The following is a 20,586-nucleotide window of genomic DNA, read 5'->3' as shown; positions in this document are numbered from 1 at the left end:
GAGGACGCCGAGGCAGGAGATGGAGACCACGCTACACTGGTTAATCTGTACAACGTGTAGGCGAAGGTGTTGGGCCATATTTACTGTGTGCATCCTCCCCTGCACGAAATAATTTTGCCACAGGTGTCGCACTGTGCCAACCCTTCATTTTTCAAGGCAAAATGAAGCCATACTCGACCGCTGCTCGCTCTGGTCCATGATGGCGCACATTTAACTTGCGGATGCGGAAACTATGGAAGCTGCATGCCGCCACCACGGAAACTGAAAGTAACTTTAGCGCGAGTGAAATTTATTTAGGAACCGATAGGCAGAGTGAAAATTTGTCTTTCTTAACGATTCCTTTTGGAATCGGAATTTTGGAACCAGTTCCCAACCCTTGTTCCCAAACTTGTCACCTTTCGGCGAAATTCGCCGTTTTGAATCCAAAATAGGTCACCTACATGACTCGTGGAAATCTGCTGAGAAATAATTGGGGGGGGGTCGAGAGCCCCCCCACTCAAAGCAACTTCCATAGAAAGACAATGGAGCGCGAACATCTGACGTTGTGGATGCATGCATCGACTGTCAACAAAAGGCAACAGCCAATCAGTTCGCTTGTTACAGTACAGCGTGAGCCCTTGGTCTACGACCTGCTGTGCGGGAAAAGCCAAAATGAAGTTGCCACAGCAGCGCGTGCCAGCCACAAAACTACAGAGAAGGTGTCAACTGAAAAATATTGGCCAGTCAGAAAGTCTGAAGTAAGGGATTAAATTGGAGGAAATAAGAATTGTTAGCAAGCTAGCCAACACTGTTAAGGGCGGATGTCAGGTACGGGGGGGTGGACCCGCACACTTTGTAAGAACATCCGGTCAGCAGGAACCACTGATAAACGCTAACAGTAACATGAGTAGCATTAGTGTTTGTGAATTTGTCTGGTTCACAGGCTATAGGCATACGGCAAAACAGTGAAAGCGGGCCCTTGAGACACTGGTCTAGGCCAAGAAGAAAAAACAAGGACAGAACCCTCAAGCCTTGTCCTCCCTCAGTCCTACAGCATAGGATATTCTTTCATATTCACATTTGCTATTTTTCTTTTCACATTTTAACATGGTTTCTGGCACAGAGTGAATATAGAGAGTAATAATTTTGAAAACAATTGTAATTAGTTGTGTACCTCGTGGGGCTGCCTTTTGTTAATTTTCTTTGTAAAAGTGAGCATATCATTTGTAAAGGTACATTTGCACTTAATAAATTAATACTTCGTTCTTTATTTTGCTCAATCTTGTAGTTTTGTTAGCTTGTGACCAGCACTAGAGTTATCCTAAAAGGCATCAGAAATGAGCATTTAGTAGCTTATTTAAAAAAAAATTAAAAAAATAATAAAAAATCCCATCCAAGTGACTTCTTCAGTCTCAACTGAGGCCATGAGGTCACTTGGATGAGTGATGAAATATTTCTCCCAATAAACGTGTCCAGATGAACTGATTCAACTTTCTGGGATTTCCTTACCTGGATTATCGAGCATGCATAAATAACAATAAAACATATACTCTATAATCTCATCAGCATAACAGTGCTTGGTAAATTCATTGAGACAGAAACCAACCCGCCACGCAGTACAGGTCATTCCATTCCATTCCATTCTCCAAACCACTGTCTTTGGACTGTGGGAGGAACCCGGAGCACCCAGAGGAAACCCACACAGACACGGGGAGAACATGCAAACTCCACAGAGAGGACGACCCGCAACGACCCCCAAGGTTGGACTACCCCGGGGCTCGAACCCAGTACAGGTCATGAAGTACTCAATTTAAAGGCAACTAATTGTAGATTAAGGTGAAAAGATGAGTTTTAAGTTTGGATTTAAAGGGTTCAACAGACTTTGACTGCCTGATGGCAGCATGCAGGTTATTCCAAAAGAACAGGGCCTGATAGGAAAAGGCCCTGCCACCAACTGACTTCTTTTTAACTTTGGGTACACACAGGAGCCTTGCATTTATTTGTTCATTCATTCACTCCTTATCTTAAAAGTGTTACAAAAGATTGCACATATACATAGATAAAGCATAACAAATTAAATCAAACAAAGAAACATTATTGACTGAAAAGGTGTAGGCTGAAGCTTTAACTCATTAACCTACCCTTTTTATTTCATACAAAAAAAACCCAAACTATACGAAACAACAGTCCCAAAGTACAAAATCAAACGTTTCATTTGTTATTGTCATTCATTCATTATCCAAACCGCTAATCCTTACTCAGGGTCGCAGGGATGCTGGAGCTTATCCCAGCAGTCACTGGGCAGCAGGCAGGGAGACACCCTGGTCAGGCTGCCAGACCATGACAGGGCCCACACACACACACACAATTTATAACGGGCGATTCACCTGACCTGCATGTCTTTGGACTGTGGGAGGAAACCAGAACACCCAGAGGAAACCCACACAGACACGGGGAGAACATGCAAACTCCACACAGAGGATGACCCGGGACGACCCCCAAGGTTGGACTACCCCGGGGCTCGAACCCGGGACCCTCTTGCTGTGAGGCGACTGCGCTAACCACTGCACCAACGCGTCATGTCATATGTCAATCATCATGTCACGCCATTATGTTTATACCTGTTTTATTCATTGTTATTTTTGAGCATTTTTTAATTCATAGTGTGCTACACATTTTTAATTCCCCATCAGTTATTCCATAAATTCACCCATTAAACCGTTAAGACATCTATTCTTTGTATTTGTCCTAGCCCTTGTTTTTTTAAACTTGCAAATCCTTCTGAGTCTGTACTGATTCTGATTTTAAGCAGGGACATTTTGAGAGCGGAGAGCTTGAGATGGAATGAGAGCAGAAAGGTATGTGGGGCAAGCCCATTTAGGATTTTCAAGTCAGCAGAGGCCCCTTGAATTCTGATCTAACATGGATAGGAAGCCAATGTCAAATTGTTGAATGCATTTTAATACAATTCAAGTTCGTTTCTCAAACTAGGTATTACATACCGTCACTATCGCCATTGTCTCCCTGGGTTATAATAGCAGGCATCCTGTGGCTGTGGCATCTCCACTGGCAGCCATCGCCACATTGAACAGATGCTCTCCTTTTCTGCTATCGAGCTCAGAGTCCAAAACTTCACCTTCACCGAGTCAAAATGTTGGTCGGTCTCCTAGCACCTTGTCCAATTCCTCACAAAAAGGGACAGCTTATCCTGTCCCTACAGGACTTGCTGTTCGAGGCCTTGGCTTTTCGAAAAGCACTCTTTGGGGTGTTTAATGTTGCATTGCCATTGCTGCCATGAGCGACTGTAGCTATTTGTTCACTAGTTTGCGCTGTGCTAGCTTTTCAGCCCAAATTGCAATCTGACAGCGTCACTACTCCAGCCATGAGAATCCATTCTGCCTTTTGTTGTTATGGCTTCTCCTCTTCTTCTTTAAATTTTTGGGGCTTCTCCTTGTTGTTTGGCACTTCTATGCCGTAGACGGCGCGCGAATGAGTATGTACTTCTGCCTACACAGAGTACGTCAGCTGACTAGGCCAGTGGTGCCCAGCCCTGCTCCTGGAGAGCTACCCCCCTGCCGGTTTTCACTCCAGCCCTTACTTAACACACCTGATTCTACTAATTACCCACCGACCAAGACCTTGATTAACTGAATCAGATGTGTTAAATCAGGGTTGGAGTGAAAACCGGCAGGGGGGGTAGCTCTCCAGGAGCAGGGTTGGGTGCCACTGGACTAGGCGGTCCTTCAATGCGGCTTGGGTGCATTGAAATAAGTAAATGGCTCAGGAGAAAGAAGATTTGAGTTTTCAGACTGGCAAAATCCAACTGAGATGCTGTGGCAGGACCTTAAGTGGGCAGTTCACGCCAGACCCTTTTCAAGCCTGCTGGTTATTGCCAGGTCTCGGCTTGTCACAGAGGGTGATCGGGCTTTTGCTGTTAGAGCCCCCGCACTACGGAACTCACATCCTATCCAACTACTAAGACAAACCAAGTCTATCTATCCATCCATCCGTCCGTCCATTATCCAAACCGCTTATCCTGCTGTCAGGGTCGCGGGGATGCTGGAGCCTATCCCAGCTGTCATTGGGTGGCAGGCGGGGAGACACCCTGGACAGGCCGCCAGGCCTTCCTTTAAATCTCATCTCAAAACGTCTCTTTTTAAAGCTTTTACAAACGTTTGATATTTTTTATTTAGTTTTTATTTTACTCTTCCTTGTTTTTGTAATCTTATTTTATGGTCCTAGAAAGTTGAATCAGTTCATCTGGACACTTTTTGAGAGAGAAACGTTTCGTAACTCATCTAAGTGACCTCTAAAGTCGCAACTGGCTGCAGGTATCCCCTACCTTATAAACAATACAGTGGCATAATGATCGAAAACGACGATAGGTTCCATATGCAAGTTGCCGTGATCGTTAACAAGAATTACAATGGCCATGTGTACTATTCACAGAGGATTTGGGAGTGGTTGCAATCACAGCATTGTATGATGGCGACAGATGTACTCTTAGCCCCCCTCCCCCCATCCCCCTCAGTTCAGGGATGGTTGTTCCCTCTTCACATAGTTGGCCTCTTTGACTCACTGTTCAAACCTGCGTTCCTCCCTCTGAAGGATGTGTCCATCTTCATCCTTGAAGGAGTGGCCACTGGCCTGCAGATGGGTGTAGACTGCAGAGTCCTGGCCTGACGTGTTAGCTCTTTTGTGTTGTGATTATCCTCTTGGCCAGCGTCGATTTCGTTTCCCCAGTGTACAATTCTGGCCTGGGTCGGGTGTATTTGACTATGTGGGTGTATGCACAGTGCTGGGGCGTGGATGGACATGCCCCCCCCCTCCACCCGCCCGCTGGATGGGCAGTCCCGGCGGTCAGTTGGTCATGGGACACAGCTCCGGGCCAGCGGCGCGTACTTGCCATCCGCAACTTGGGTCCCACGCCTGCAAGTATGTCTTGTGCCTGCATATGTGATAGCGAGTGAATGTGAGAGTGACTGTGTGCATGGATGAGTGCATGTAGATGAATGTGTTTGCAGGCGTATGTACCAATTTTGTGTTTTCAAGTGTTTATGCGTGTGTGTGTGTGTGTGTGTTTCTCAGCGAGTTGAAAAGCTTGCATGTAGAGCAAAATGAAATATCACGAACAATTCAATGTTTGTTGGCTTATTTGTTTGTCTTCAGGGGGTGAGAGAGTGTGTGTGTGTGTGGGGGGGGGGGTCTCATTGGATTTTGAGCTAGAGGGTCCCATTAGGGACGATGTGCAGTGAAATCGCTGCTGACACACGGGCTGCCCTTTGAAATAACATAAAGAACTCCTTGGTGAATGTTTTGTCTGCTGTAGCGGGAGTGTGTTTCTAAAGGTGGCATGTCCACATAATCACTATAATGACATAACCTGCTCGCAACGCACAGGAACGTGCTTTGCGTTATCGAGTTTGTGTCTTTTAGCTTCCCCGTGTGAGCTGGAGGTTGCCACAGGAAAAGCAAATAAATCAGAGACAGGGAACATTTCTACTTTGACTCCTAAGTGTTGGCACGTTAACAGCTTTGTATGTTTCTGTGTGTGCGCGTGCGTGAGAGAGAGAGAGTCTCTGTGTGTCTGTTCGGGTATATGCATGTATGAAAATGTGTGCTTTTGTCAGTAAACATGTATTTATGTGGCGTTTATATCAAACTCATGCATAATGCATAACGCATCAGGAAGGAATTCATTCAGGCCCAGCGCATTTGGAGGAGCGAGTACATGTATGTCTCCAAAGAATATAACACAATCAGCAATCCTTCAAATAGTGCGATGATAGTGTCAAGTGATGTTAGTGCTTATGTGCACTTGTCTTGTGTGTGTGTTGCCGCATTTGAAACTAATGAAGTTTAGCACAACTCCCTGTAATTTCCCAAGGACCAGCTGAACGTCTTGACGTATTGTGTCACGCTCGCAGTTGGATTGATCCATATTTGCATTTCCTCGCAACTGCGCCGTACGTTTTCTCCGTGGCGTGAGATTTTCGTCCCTGTCGCAGATTCATCAAAGTGTAGCCCTACTTGTCTCATCTGATGAAAAACGAACCACGCCAGCGAGGGATAGGCCAGAACCGTTGGATTGTTTCAAACGGCAGACACGCCGGCTATCTGAACAGTTGTGTGATGGTGAAATGAACCAGCGGGCTGGCGGTGGATAAAAACGCTGACCTTTATAGTAACGGGATGTTTTCAGCCAGTCCCACAGCTCAGTCGTGACGCCATTCTGAAATGGCTCGAAAAAAATAAAAATTGAAAAGCAGATGTCTTGTGTTTTGCACCGTGCTTTGTACCCCCAGCAATGACACGGAGGCTCAGAAACCCGGGCCCTTCATCTTTTGCCCCCACCGACTGTCCTCGGATGTGCCCTCCCTGTTTATGAGGTTAAATCAGCGTAATGATTTTTGTGCTCTCTGCGTGCCCCCTTGGGACGGTCATTATGCCCATTTTGTCGCCTGTCTGCTCTTGTGTGTGCTTTCGGCCCGGGCCCCGGCAGCCGGGGCCGAGCGACGCTGCAGCACAGAGGAGAGAAGCCGAGAGTTTGTGGCCCCGAGTGTTGTGTTCACAGCTTGGATAACGCAACACATATACTGGGATATTACTTTCACTATGACTCGCTGTCAGCAATTCAGATCTTAAAAAGCAAAAGGGCACGACGGGGATTGGGCTGAGAAGCACCAGGGGTTATAGATGGCCTGAATAAAGCAGAAAAGGCTCACCTCTCTCATTGTGTGCATGTGCGTGCACGTGATTTGACAAAAATACAGAATGTTTTACAGTGACAGGAAAAATATATGCCTGGGAAAAAAATTATTCATAGAGATCACAAATGGGAACAGTCATCAATTACTCTCTCTAATATACAAATCTTGCAAATCGTAGATTACACGAGGGCATTAACCAAGGAATCAGGTAAGTATTGCACAGTGGCCTGTAGCCGACAGTCAAATTAAAGACATACCCAGTCAATGCCATAACTGCATAAAGCTTGCGAAGAAACTCAAACAACACACAATGTTCTCATTCGGACACGTCTGCAACAGGAAACTAAAACCGATTAATGTTTTTTTTGTTTGTCTCGCGAGATTTCAGTGAATCTGAAAAATCCTCATAGAAAATTCAGCAAATCCTGTTATTTAATTTCCCCTTCGTAAACCCAAGTACTGGAGAAACATACTGCACCAGAATGTTTTGATTCTGAATGTCAAGACTTCCAAATAGTGGTTTCTCTTCCCCCTTTTGATATTGAACTCACTGTATTCATTATCCAACCATCCATTATCCAAGCCGCCTATCCTAATTAGGGTCACGGGATGCTGGAACCTATCCCAGTAATCACAGGGCGGAAGGCGGGGGGAAACACCCTGGACAGGTCGCCAGTCCATCTCAGGGCAGACACGTTCACATCTAGGGACAATGTTGGTAAGTCCGATTCACCTGATCTACATGTGTTTGGATTGTGGGAGGAAACTGGGGCACCCGGAGGAAACCCATGTAGGCACTATTCATTATCTTATTATATTATATTGTATTTTATATATATATAATCCAGTGAGTCAAGTAAATTCTTTATGAGACAGTACAAGCCGTCATTCATATAGTATTATATTGTATTCATTATATTTACATTATATTGATCTATATTTCATATTGCTACAATGCGGAGAACAGAAAAATTGACTTACCCCTGCACTACACTAGTATTTGACTACACCTCTACCGAGATGCACTACCATCCTGCTCCCTTCAGTAAATACACGCACAAAGCTTTCGCCTGCTCTTCCTGTTAACGCATCACTAAGCTGCAGTGGATGATTTCCCATTAGGAAATATGCAAGCCGCATTCTGTCTCATTACACCACGCGCGTGTCGGATGATTTTACATGTTGTAAACTACAGCATCTCTGAATGTACCACACAGCTGCTTATTGATTTCAATCTCTGTGAGGAGGGAGAGAAGCTCCCCTATTTCTAGGTTGGTCCATTTCCCAGACATTTTCAAATACGCCCTTGCTTTCGCTGTTTTACAAAGAATTCCCTCGCTTCAAACTAACGCCTGCCATGAACAAGTCATACATCCCTTGTGATCGGGTCACCCACTCCCATTAACAGGTCCTACACCCCGTTTACACATGCAGCCTAATTCATAAATCGCATGTTATGCATTTGTCTGGTTTATGAGTGAACGCGCACCTGCAGTCGATATTCCATAAAATCGATCTTGGAAAATTTATGGAAACGTTTGCGCGACAACAGTGTGAACAAACGCTGTGAGAATGCCGTATCAGTCTTAGTAGGCAAAATGCTTTAGATTGGTAAGTAAGACGTTGTACTGTCAAACGTGCATATGTAGACAACAATGTTGGATCTAAAAATAGGACGGCACCTGCAGCAAACAGAAGCGTTGGTCGGACCGGCCGACCGAGATCAAGCCCCGGTGCTTGGTCCCCACCTGTGAACACGCATCAGTCACACCCGCTTCATTATTCCACCTCCAGTGAGATTCCCGAGGGGCATTCGTTTCATCACAGTCCATGCACTCCCATCTCCACCTCATCACCAACTGACTTGGCACACGGATGGCAGGGATGAAGTCAGCACGGGAGGAGGGATGAAACAATCAGAGGTTTCTCCCTCTCTCTATTGATGTCTCTCTTTGTGCTTTCAATCAACACCTCTCCATCAAGCTGCCTGTTTTGCTCCCCCCTATGTCTTTTTGCGTCCCAATCCCTGTCTCCCTTTCTGTTATCTGAAAACAGAAATACCCATCTATATTTAGTCGTGTCATGTGATGTAACCTAGTGATCCTTGATCGTAGCCCTTGGAAGCTTTGTAAATACGGATACTGCCCTACTGTCATCGCCTGTGTTGGGATTGAGTCTTATTTCAGGCCTCGCCCTCACCCATCCTTCTCTCCCCTGCACCGTCACTCTGCCCCCCCCCCATCTCATCATTCTTGCTTCATTTCTCCTGTGCTCTCTATTCCAAGTCTTTCCATTTCTTCCCGTTTCTCAGTTTCTGCCTCTGCCTCTTTCTCTCTCTCTCCTCTCAATCTCTGTCTCACTTTTCCTCAGCAGCAGCCAGTGGAGAAGGGACTGTGTCAGTATCAAATGATATTGCGTCCAGTGAAATGCGGAGCTCTTCCACTCGCACACCGGGCCTACGGACACTTTGCCTATCTCTGATTAAATTCATCAGCACCCTCTTTTTCTCCTTTGAGCTTCTCCATCAAAAGGCACTCTCGCTCACTGTCAGAAATAGCTACGAGCACAAACGTGCACGTGCACATGCACACACACCGAGTTGGGTGAAATTATACCTGAACACCTTGCCTATGTCCACCTTATTCACCTGGTTCAGTGCATTTACAGCTGGAGCAACAATTGTAACTTTGCACCTCAAAGCTTTTAACCACAAACATTACTTTACTTAAGGTTTTGTTTTTTTTTTTACTTTGGTGATTGCTTATGCAAACTTGTGAACTCCCCCCTCCCCACTAGCACATTATACACTAAATTGATATTATGCAAATAGAGAGAGAAAATGAGGAAAGGAGATGAGCGCCGTACTACTGAAACAATCCGAGACAGCCAGCAGCCGTATGAATTAATTGCGTCCTGGCAAACAGGACTGGAGGAAGCCACTGTAGTAGTGTGCAAGTTGTGTGTACGTGCACGCATGCGTATGTGTGTGTCTGTGTGTATGCATGTGTTGGGAGGGGGAGGGGTGTCTTTTCCCTCTTGGTGTGGCCTGTAGCTCTTCTGGAGTTTTTAGATCTGATTGCTGGGCTGTGAGGCCGGACATCTCACAGAAATCTCCTCTGAACGCCGAGGAAGTGCTAAAGGCATGTTCTCGGCTGATTTTTTTCCTTTTCCCCAATTGCTTATTTTACTTTACCAGACACAGCTGGTCAGCCCCTCTCACAGTACACGTCCTTGAATTAGAATTTCCCCTCTGATTGTGTGATGCCTCATTGAGTCATTGAGAATGAAGGAGTTCTTTTACCTTATATACCTAAACGCAAAAAGCTTCAAAGCACCTTGGTTATCTTCGTTTTGCTCATTTAAGGTGGTTCTAGAGGCCTCGCGCTCTACCCTGTATTATGAGAGTAACTTGTGTGTAATGAGAAGCCGTGATCCCCATTACACAACATCTAGCCAACCCCGCTTGTTTATTCCAATCTGTACTCTGCACCACGATTCAAGTGAAAATAACTGTCTGAAATGTTAATTCCCTGGATACTCTCACTGCAGGAAAAAAAAAAAATACCCAAGGCTGTATTTCAACCTAAGGCAATGCATTATTCACAAGAACGTAGGCTGTGGGATTTGGTGGATAATAAATAAATAAATAAACACCCCTCCATTCTTGATGGACATGGTGTAAATCTGACATGATACACCTGCACCTTCCCCTCAGCTCTTGCAGCCCTTTCTGCAAAGAAAACACGATGTCATCCAGACGTTTACCCCACACGTTGACGGCAACCGCGCTTTGCTGTGCACAAGCTGATATTTAGGATTCCCGCTATGAGCGTACCATTTGGAATCCTTTTGACTTCACATCAACCTCGCTGGAGTTTTGTTTTCTGCCCTTATTTTTTTTGTGAGATTTTTTTTTTCCAAACTGTATAACCCAGAATACAAGGCTCGAACCTGACATGGTTTACGGCGTGAATGCCATTACAAATTTTAAGCCCCAACATGTTTCATAGATATTTATTTTTATATTCTTTTTCTCTTGTTGCTGATAAGATTGCTTTTATAGTGAACACTGCAGGTTCTCTGGTGAGAAAGACAAAATGATCATCCATGAAATAAGATTGCCGAAAAGGGGGCTACATGATAAATTGACCTGAAAAACTCTGTTTACAGTAAGCAGCACACTGCAGCGTTAAAAGTGAGATGAGAAAGCGTACTGACACTGCTTGAAAAACTGTGCTTGGAGACTCTGAACATTTGCTTTACTTAAAGCGGCTGTAGAACACTTTCCAAACACTGGAGTTGGTCCCCGGATGCTGCAGCTACCCACTGCTCCTATACCATAGGATGGGTTAAATGCAGAGAACGAATTTCACCGTCACCTAACATTTCGTTGTAACCTACAATAACAAAATAAAGTGTCTTTCTTTCTTTCTTTCTTTCTTTAAGCACAGGCTTAGTAAAAGTTACAGACGTTACACAGGCTCTGCATCAATGGCAAATGAACAATGGGTGATTTCTCACAACTTCTTTATGGAAACCTGAAGTGCATAAACAACTGCACAAATGTGCTTACAGAAAAGAAGCCCAACATAAAACACCAAATATAACAGCTAGAGTTTAAATCATACTTATAATAAGACAAACCAAACAGATTTACAGATAATCAAATTAAAGCGCTACGTCTTCAAATGTTGTGCTTTGCATATGTTTATGATAATTAAAAGAAGGAACCAAAATGCTTATTTAATCAGTGCCTAACTGATGATAAAGGTTTGCTTAATATGGTGGCTTGAACAAAATGAGAAGTTGTGTGAATTACTTTGAATCTATGACAATTACCAATCAACGTAAACATGCTTTTGGTTCAATCATCTTCAATTGTTTTCAGAAAACAAAGTTTGTTTACATTTTAAGGCCCAAACTATATTGAAAAAGCAAGTGGACCTTCCAAACATCCCAGTTCTCCAAAACTCAGGGTGGACTAGATCTCCAGACTAGATGTTTTCAGTACAAACCTGTTTTATGGATTTTACTGTTTTTGTGACAGAGTATTCTCAACGGTTCCGTCTTGGGGAAAATTTTGCAGTGAGGCAGAGAGCCTCATAAGTCAGATATTGCTGGCTTCCTGGGGTAGGACATTACTGCCACAATACCACTCAGGTGAAGTAATGGATCGTGTTCCTGTTAACTTTACTGTCTCAGACCAAATGCGGCCTTTATCATGCCAGACACGCCCCTAAGCATCTTCACATTTGTTCTCTGGTATGAGAGACAGATTGGAAGTCAGTCACGGCACGTAAATTAAACACTTCTCATCTTCTGTTTTCTTGGTCCCCTTGTTCCCCAAGCCTTTCCTGGATGGTGCCTCCAGCACGCCAGGCGAGTCCTTTACTGGGAATTCGTTAATTGCATCACCCAGTATTCGTGGCACACTCTGAACCCAAGGGGGAGATGAGGGTTTCTTTCAATTTGTGCCAATCAAATACACTGTGCTTAACTTCTATTTGCCCGTTACTCATTTGCCAAAATCCTGCAGGTGATGAGTGACAAAAACAGCAAAGCTCTACCAATGTGTCTTAACACTATTTTTTTTTTATGTGCTGTTTGGATTTTCTGGTGTTTGCATTCTTATCAGTGTGTGCCCAATTAGCCCAAACATTTCCTACCTTGATTAGGTGCCATGCAATCAGTGGAGAACATGTACATGCAATTTTCATAACCATATCCTCATTTATAAGGAATTGGTAAAGATATTTGTGTCATTCAGACTTCATTTGACCTACACTGACTTATGTGGACTTTTCTCCCATCACGAAATGAAGCAATCGTGGGTTAGGGTATGAGATTATGCAAAGCAAAGGTTTAAATCTTCAGACACTCCTATCCCCCTACGTGTGACCCAGAAACCTGCAACTGAACTGATCACAGTAAACATTCTGCTTAGTAACCAAAACCTACAGGGATTCCTAATTAGGTAGGGAAATAGCACAACATGCAGAGTAGGGATGGGATGTGTGGTGGGTTCTAGGGGCTGTTTGGAGAGTGGGCTGATTGGAGGATGAGGAAGAGAGGAAGCATATAGCAGAAGAGAGGAGGGAAAGGGGTGAGACGGAAGGAGAAGAGGGGTAAGAGAAGAAGAATACCAGGGGCTAATTTTTTAATGATAAAGCAAAAGCAATAAGAAAAAAAAATCATATTTGGCATTTAGAAAGAGAAGCAAGGCATTGGGATAGAGAAGGAATATGAGATAGGGTGTGAAAGAGAAAGACAGACAAAAAGAAGGATTTGACAGAAGACGACAGGGTGAAAGGGAAAATAACTCGTACATTAAACACTGCAAAAATGCCCTGTCAAAACTGAAAGAAAGAACTAGCCTACAGTTAGTATTCAAGTAAGAAAACCCCCAAAACAAGCAAAATAATCTGCCAGTGTGGTAAGATATTTCAACTAGGTAAGATTTCTTGAAACAAGATAAAATCAATTGATTTTAAGATACTCTATCTAATCTGAAGCAAACATATTTAATCATACAATTAGACCAAACCACTTAAAATCAGTTCTCCAGTTAGACGCATTTATTTTACGTCTGAAAATGTTTAAGATGAAATAATTAAGTCAGATAACTCAAGGTAAATATTCTCAAATCTTGATAAATAATCTTATGTAGTCAGTTCGTGATAAGTAAATTACTCTTGAAACAGGATGATGGGATATTTCTGTGGGATTTTACTTGTTCAGATGTACTGATTTTGTAGTGAACGTGCCTGAAAAACCAAAGTGTAAAGCCGGAGTGATGAAAAAGGACACAACACCGCGCAAGAGCCTCCATACATTATCCAGCCAGGCAGTGTAGCAGTCTTCAACACACCTTGTGTGGACATACCTGCCTGTCAGCTCGCCAGTCTGCAGTACTCCATGGGGGTTACATAGGGCCCAGGCTTTCTGCCCATACGTTTGGCTCCAGAGGCCCTTTGAGTAGGCATGAGACGGCAGCTTTGTGGCAACATACCAGTCTGGGTCAGCCAGCACTATGTAGCTAATACGTGCCTAGACTTTAACCACAAAGCCCCTACGGCCCCATAGCCAATGAGCCCAGAGATTGCTGCACCTCTTTCACTTTGGGAGCTTGGGATCCAAGAGAGAGAGCAGAGGGGAGATATTACAGAGGCTTGAAATGAGAAGTAAAACAAACAGACGTTTTAAGAGAGGGATATGGCTGGCTGCTTCTGCAAACTGGTTTTGCCCCTAATAGGTATTCAATGCCAGCATCTGAAAATCCTATCCTCTCTACTATCACCAATAGCTAAAATGTACCTGAAATATGAAACTAAAATAAGAGTGTTTTCGATAGGATTTCTCTGTATGTATCTTTATTTGCAATTCAAATAGTGGCTGTAGGCCTCTTGTATTGAAATCACACTTGCAAATGATGCAGGGGAGTATTTGTGAGGTTCACAGGAGTGTTAGCTGGAAAGCAGTGAGTCCAGAACACCAAGGTGGATGCTTCTGTAGAGTCAAATGCATAAGATTTACTTGATCATCTTGCATTCAACTCTGTAAAAGATTCAATCTGTGTGTACACTCCTTCCGAGTACCAGAGTTAAAAAAAAACATGCATCTCGAATGGTCTGAGTAGAGCCAACACTATTTATTGTACCCCCTGGGAAATAGTACATTCAGAAAAAGCAGTACACACTGAGCTTGAGATGAGTAAGTGATTTCATTTATGTCGCACCTTTCGACAGCAAAGGCCTCAATGAGGTGTGAAGAATCAAATAGACAACATACTTAAGACACCTGTTTGATGATGAGTGAGTGATAACGATTTATGATCCTTCTGCCAGTGCAAATCACTTGTAGGAAGGACCGCTCTAGTTGGCAGTACAGCAAAGGGAATTGGTCTCTGGTTCAAAAGGGAATTTGACCTTTCATTTGTTGCATTGAAGTACTGACAGAATGGTTTGCTGAGGTTTCAAATGCTTAAAAGGCGCAAGCAATTCCCAAATGTGCAGGCAATTCCCAAATGATCAGATGGGTGAAATATAGGACTCTATTTTCATGAAAAGGAGCACAAGCGCAGCTGCAAGCATGGGTACACATGGGTGTGACCGGTATAAATTTTGGTAATTTGGTGACCAGAGACACAAGCGCAACCCTGGCGCCGTTGGTAAAGACGTTGGGAGTGGTTGCAATCACAGCGTTGTACGATGGTAACAGATGTACGCTTAGCCACACATACATTAAAAAGCAGCACATACATTATAAGCAGGTGGAGTCGGGGCGGGCTTCCACTTGGCCAATCAAACCAGTTCCTTTCATACGCTTTAAATGTGCTGTAGCACAGCGTACTGTCACTTTCGTGATGGATGTGGGATGAGGTGGGAAACCCATTAGTACTGCTACGTTCCAAGGTTGACTTGAATGAATGAAATCCGGCGGCAGTAAAAAAAAAAAAGTTCCCTGCACCGCTGCTGTCTTCCAATTACATTGTCTATTCCTATAGATTGTGACAAAATGAAATACACATAATCTGAAGCAGCACGCAGAAAGATCATTATTCAACAGTCTGGCTGACATACCTTATAAACTGACTTCAGTGTTCTCACTGTGCACAAACCGACAGAGACTGTCGGTTTTGAACCGAGGAAGCCTCTTGGATGAGAGGCGAAACGTCTTCACGGATATATGCCAAGTCCAGCTGCACTTGATTCAGCTCCTTTGGATAACCACGACCTGGATGAACGAGAACATTCACAGACACTGTTTGGTATAGTAAACGGCCTCCATGTAACAGAGCTCAGTGTTGTACATATAGTTAGTCATCTTTTGCTGGGCTCGGTCTAGCCGTCGGCAGTGTTATGAAAACAGAACAGTGGTGAAGGGCGTTACAACAAATAACGAGCATTAGGTACAGTGGTTCTCAACCTTTTTGGGGTCCTGGACCCCCTGCGTATTTTTGATCTACCCTGAGGACCCCTCCACCTGATCTTGGGGGAGGGGGGTTGCAATTTGATAGAAACAGTAGAAACTGCATTTTAAATTGCATTATAGCATTTATTCACTCTTTGGGGCAAAAATAAGAGCTTTCAGTTGTAACTTAGATATAGTTAACAAAACAGATTTCTTATGCAGTAACTTTCAGATATATGTAACAAAACAGAATATGTATTCAGTAACTTTCAGATATATGTAACAACAGCATTTTTATGCAGTAACTTTTAACAATGCAAACGGGAGCGAGATCTCTTATTAAAATACAATAAATTACACTTGTGAAACAGATGTAATTAGAGAAAAAAGTCCTGTTACCCTTTATAGTTTAGGTAGATAAAGGTCTCAGTCACATTTGAGTAAAATAATCCTATTTCTATAAATGTCATAGGATCTTTTTTTAAAGATATTTTATTTTCACGGACCCCTTGCAATTACACCACGGACCACTAGGGGTCCGCGGACCCCCGGTTGAGAAACACTGAGCTAGTATGTCCACGTTCAGTCCATGTTTTCAGGCTGTTGGGGTTTCAGAATAATGGGCTGTCGGAACAAAAGGCAGTCCCCGTATTAGCAACATAGCTAGCAAGTTAGCCAAACTAAAGTGGATTGCGGCCGTAACATGACAACTTGTCATTATAAATCCACCTCCACACTTAAACACTGTTCAGCATCTTGTGATCGAAAAACCATCGCCGTATTTCAACGCGATTTTAGGTAAAAGTGGGCGTACAGCTGATTTGCAAAATCATTTGGACACTACAACGTTAGCTTTCACGTCGGCTGTACAGCTTGGGGTGGATTTAGCTACAACCAACAACTCCGTACTTGAGCACTCGGCAGTAGCCATCTTGTTTATTTTAAACATAACACATGCACAGCTAAGAAAGCATACTTGCAAGCGGTCACCCTGAATCTCCAGTTTGGCCCAACAACGTGGGGAAGTGCCTCGCCTTTCATGAACAACCGTGTCGAAAATCCAGCATTGTACTGTGCCCGGTTCAGGAAGCAGTCCTCAGTAAAATAACGGGAACACAATAAAAGGTCGGGGTTGTACTGGTGAGGAATAGTGGTTAAAAAAAAAAGAAGAAAGAATTTTAACCATCCATCCATTATCCAAACAGCTTATCCTGCTCTCGGGGTCGCAGGACGCCGGAGCCTATCCCAGCAGCCATTGGGCGGCAGGCGGGGAGACACCCTAGACAGGTCGCCAGGCCATCACACAAGGCGGACACGCCACTGATTCTTCATTTCGTCTTCCTTTGGTTAGGCTTGGCGCGTTAAATGTCGCACTGCGGAACTTCCGGGTGTGTGTTTGCATAAGAGCTTCCGGTACAACCGGACGCTTACGTCCTACTGAATCATTAGTTAGCCGCTAACTTCTTCTTCCGAAATCTTAATGTCGTCCAAAAAAAATCAATGAATCAAACAGAGCAAAAAGGGGCGTTCAAGAATCAACGCCGTGAGTCAGGCTCCGCTGCGCACTGTTGGGTACCACGGTGTGCGAATTCGGCGCGCTATAATTCTCTTTTACGTTTCCATTCATCCCCCGGTAACCGCGAGGAAAGAGCTAAGTGGCTAGCGAAGATTCGGAGGGATGCATTTACCGTCACCAACACTACAAAAGTGTGTAGTCGCCATTTTGAAACCGGGTGATTGCGCTGTGTTAGCTACAGGTGTGTTAAGGGGCCTTAAGAAAGGAGTTGTCCCCACACTCTGCGTGAAATGCGAGTGGTGTTATTGTAAATAATGTGTTGGGTTTACATGTTAGAACTTACCTCACGCCCTCAGCCATCGTCCTCTGTGTTGGTTTAGGCCTCGCAGACAAGACAACCATTTTGTCCATTGGGCCTGGCTTCGCACCCTATGTAACTGAAAGACATTTGTTTTGATATTGATGTCATGTGTGTTTATGTAGGCCTTTATACTTAAGTAAAAAAGAAAAAAAACATTTAACATATCGTTGTTCCTGGCTTGTGCCAATGCTGCTTGCTCTCTGTGCAGCTCAGGACAGGTGGGACCACTGGAGTCTTCAACTGAGAAGAATGTGGAGACTGATACAACAGAGCTATGGTGTGGTTACATAAGGCAGCACCAGCGACACAGGGGCACTGTGTATGTATGAACTCCACAGGGCATGAGTCCTTCAAGATAACCTAAAAATAGTAAGGAAAGAGGTGGCATAAAAAAAATCCATGTCATGAAGATATTGTTCATATTTCATTAAAAGGTTGTAGAATTATTGGTCTTATTGGTTGCGATAGGGCTTACATACATGGGTTCAAGAAAAACTCAAAATCCAAACTAGCATTTCAGCCGTACATAAATTTGCATTGGACATGCATTCTAATCAGTAATTATTTTTTCATTTTTAATTTTTGGTTCTTGAAACTGTCTCAACTGATTCATTTAAAGGAAGTATGAGTATGTGGATAGTAACAGATAGGAACAGTAAGAAGATGTGTGAGTGGAAGGTGATAGTTCTTAAGGTCAGTGGAACATCTGACATTGAACATGGAACAGATATACTCAAGCCATTTTCTGGGGACGTCATGCTAAACATTTTGCAATTACATTTCAAAAGTGTGCGTGCACACACACACACACACACACACACACACACACACACACACACACACACATATATATATATAAAACACGCTGGTGTTTTGCCTAACATCCAAACTCTGGTAACACTGACTCCCCAGAACATGACTGAGAACTATACCGAGCTAGCTGTGTGTAAGCTACTGAGGTGCTTGAAAGTTTGTGAACCCTTTAGAATGTTCTATATTTCTGGCATAAATATGACCTAAAGCATCATCAGATTTTCACACAAGTCCTAAAAGTAGATAAAGAGAACCCAATTAAATAAATGAGAAAAATATTGATAAGTAGATAAGTAAAAACACTGGACTATAAATGAGACTTTTCAGGCAGTGTTTTTTGTCAGACAGAATAGCTCCCTTTGGCGTGGACTTTGGGCTTTGTAACTGCAGACATTTTACATGCACCTCCCAGCCACATAACACAATAAAGGAAAGGGAAAACCCCAAAAAGCATGATATGGCCTCTTTGAAAACGCCTGTCCAGTTCTGCTAATGGGATTGATAGTAGAGCTGACTCCCGTGCTACAGGATTTTCAACCAGATGTCAGGATAGGCAGTTTTTACTTATGGATACATCTGTCTTGACAAGATATTCACTTTGTGAAGTTAGTTTGAATTTCCTGTGCATCACGATGAGTGCAAATTGTCTTTGATTCACTTTAAATTCAATAGCCACATATCAACATTTTTTATTAACTTATTCAGAAGGTTGCATTCAATTAGTTGTTGCCATTGGTTTAATGATTTATTTCAGCAGGGTTAAATTCATGAGTTGACATCCATTAAAACACATTTGGGTATTCCTGTGTGGCTGCACTTGCACTGCTGCACGAAAATAGCTGTTCAACACACCTGTATCTGCATTTAGACGTGGTCTAAGCTGGTGGACGAATAATTTCAGGCCAAAATGTACACCAAAACTGTACTAAGCCAGCAGATCTGCATTAATATATCCACTGCTGCGCCCCCACACCCCTCTCGGCGCAGGCGGGTTCCTTTCAAGCCACAAAATCAGACGCAGGAAACTGCCAATCAACCTGTATTTGCATCCCCACCGGCTCTGCGCTGGCATGAAAACAGAGCAAATAGTGTCATCCCATTTGGTAATTTGGTAAAGTTTTGGAGAAATGAAATCGGGGGGGGGGGGGTACAAGGCCAAGTTTAAAATTCCTTTGAAAATACAATTCTACAGCACTTGTATAACTTTGCCTCAATATATTATGCCGGCATGCTGCCCTGTGACTGGTGAGCCACTAATTCACTTCAACAGTACAGAGGTCACTGTAGCAGGGAATCATTTGCAAGCGTTAGACTGAATGCAGAATCTCTGCCAACTCCGAATCAAAGTATCCTGCACGTCCAGCTCGATTTCATGATAGACTCGTCAGAACTACGCCAGTGTGTTTGATTGAACATCCTGAAGCTTCTTGATCATTCTATGGCTCCTGAACCTGATTCTCCATCCCAAAACCGAGAGGAAAAATATCAGTGAGTTTTTTTTTCGTCTTCAAATCCAAGTTAACTGCAGGCTGAAAATTACACGGCCGCTTCTGAAGTGTCAAGATGAAAGGTATATTTTCATCTTTGATGCCCACTGTATTTTTTATTTATTTATTCATTTTACTAGTACAATACATTCCCCAAGTGTCTATGTGATTGAAGACTATTCTGCGATCACTTCAGGTGAGGACTACACACCCACAGTGGGAGTGCTGTGAAAAGCACAGAGCGAAAGCTGCAGAGCATGGCAATAGACAGAAAGAAAGCAGAAAGAAACAAAGAAAGAACAATTTATTTTCTTTTTAAATGAGAAAATATTTGAAATGCAAAAAAGGAATGAAAGGAGCACCTACAAATAATCTGTAACCTCTCTTTTATAAGCTGGTTTCATTTTGGTTTCAGCTAATAGTGTATGGTGGAAAAAAATGAGGTTCCTACTGAAAACTGCCGCCTTGCATCAAACTATGAAATTCAAACAACTGCTGTTCTTTGACCTTATGCTCTTATCTCGGTCCAGGTGCTCAACAAAGTACCTAAGAATGCACAAAAAGCCTCGACAGTTACCTTGTATTGCCTGCGCTGTACTACTATTTTTGACCTGGAGAGGAATTCACATACACACACTCATTCATTTACTCACCATCGACTTCTCTATCTCCACGGTTGGGTGTGTATGTGCAAAGGAATGAAAAATTGATAGCAGGGCTCTAAAGTTAAAATAATTTTAGTGAGGCTTGAGAGATGCAAAAAAGGGAAAAAATCTTTACAAAACACACAAGTCCAGTGTAAAATGAATG

The sequence above is a fragment of the Lampris incognitus genome, chromosome 13, assembly GCF_029633865.1.
Source record: "Lampris incognitus isolate fLamInc1 chromosome 13, fLamInc1.hap2, whole genome shotgun sequence".
NCBI lineage: Eukaryota > Metazoa > Chordata > Actinopteri > Lampriformes > Lampridae > Lampris > Lampris incognitus.
Note: the sequence above shows the minus strand (reverse complement) of the source record.